Genomic DNA, 1,662 nt, shown 5'->3' with positions numbered 1-1,662 from the left:
CTGAAATTTCTTTACTTTGATATTAGTTTCCTTTTATTCTCAGGTGCTTTTACCCTTGTATGAGTCTGTTGCCTGATCAAGAGTTGATACCCTTTGACCTTGAAATCGAAAGGACATTTCGAGCTAGAAGAAGGAAGTAGCAAGGTTTAGCAGCAGGTCAAACAATGGCTGAAGCAGTGAGAAATGGATTGAATAATAATGAGAATAATATGGCAGCTGAGGGTGATGATAGAGATAGGGCCATTAGAGGATATGTTGTCCCAAGGTTGCATGAACTGAATCCAAGTATAGTAAGGCCAGAAATTCAAGCATTACATTTTGAACTTAAGCCTGTGATGTTCCAAATGCTTCAGACTATAGGACAATTCAGTGGGATGCCAACAGAAGATCCTCATCTCCATCTTAGACTCTTCATGGAAGTAAGTGACTCTTTCAAGATACTGGGAGCAACTGAAGAAGCTTTGAGATTGAAGCTATTCCCTTACTCATTGCGGGATAAAGCAAGAGCATGGTTGAACTCCTTACCTCCACAATCAGTAGCCACATGGAATGATTTAGTAGAGAAGTTCTTGATGAAGTACTTTCCTGCATCAAAGAATGCCAAGTTCAGAAATGATATCACTGGTTTTCAACAGTTGGATGGTGAATCTTTGTATGAGGCATGGGAAAGATTTAAGGAGCTCTTGCGTAAATGTCCTCTCCATGGTATTCCTCATTGGATTCAAATTGAGACTTTCTACTATGGTTTAAGTGGACAAACTCGATCCATAGTGGATGCATCAGCAAATGGGGCTATATTGGCAAAGTCTTACAATGCAGCTTATGAGATCTTGGAGAGAATGGCCAACAACACTACCAATGGCCAGCTGAGAGAGGTGCTGCAAATAAGAGAGTGGCAGGGATTTATGAGTTAGATGTAGTGACAACTTTAACTTCACAAGTGTCATCCCTAACTAGTGTGTTAAAATCCGTAAACTTGCCTACAGCTGTACAAACTCAACAACATACAGCAATCTCGTGTACATATTGTGGTGGGGAGCATGTCTTTGATAGCTGTCCATCTAACCCAGAATTAGCTTACTATGATGGTAATTTCAGCAATGCCAATAACCCATATGCCAACACCTATAATCTTGGTTGGAGGCAGCACCCTAACTACTCTTGGAATGCTCAAGGACAGAATGCAAGCCCATCTTCCATCCTGCCTCGACCACATCCGCTTCCAAGTGCTCAACAGCAAGTGAACATTCAACCTATGGAACCCTCTTCATCAATAGAGCTTTTATTGAAGGAGTATATGGCAAGGAATGATGCAATGATTCAAAGTCAAGCATCTTCATTGAGAAATTTGGAGAATCAAGTTGGACAGCTGGCTAGTGCTTTAAGTAATCGCTCTCAAGGATCATTTCCATGTGCTACAGAAAATCCTAGATCTCTAGATGCAATAGAAGAGTGCTTTGTTGTGGATGTCCTTGAAGAGCCGGTTTCCGAAGAGTTGGAGGCAGAGTGTATTAAAAACCCAGTAGAGCTTTCATTGGCAATAGAAATTGAACAAGTGGATGATGAAGCAAGTAGATATATGGATTTGTTAGAGGCAAGACCAGCTAAGGCATTGAGTGGGAGTAGATTTGAGTCTCTTGTATTATCTGAGCTTGAAACTAA

At 40.9% G+C, this 1,662-nt stretch overlaps 1 non-coding gene across 1 annotated transcript; it reads right to left on the bottom strand.

Annotated features, from left to right (window-relative positions):
• Positions 1-602: 602 nt before the first annotated feature.
• On the bottom strand, positions 603-709 carry LOC149029082 (small nucleolar RNA R71). Its single transcript, XR_016171281.1, has one exon. It is a non-coding gene; the product is annotated as a small nucleolar RNA R71 (small nucleolar RNA).
• Between the last annotated feature and the right edge of the window lie 953 nt (positions 710-1,662).

Source organism: Hakea prostrata, chromosome 1, assembly GCF_041222555.1.
Source record: "Hakea prostrata isolate BN-2017 chromosome 1, UWA_Hpros_2, whole genome shotgun sequence".
Lineage (NCBI taxonomy): Eukaryota > Viridiplantae > Streptophyta > Magnoliopsida > Proteales > Proteaceae > Hakea > Hakea prostrata.
The sequence above is the reverse complement of the archived record's forward strand: the minus strand, read 5'-3'. Positions and strand labels throughout refer to the sequence as shown.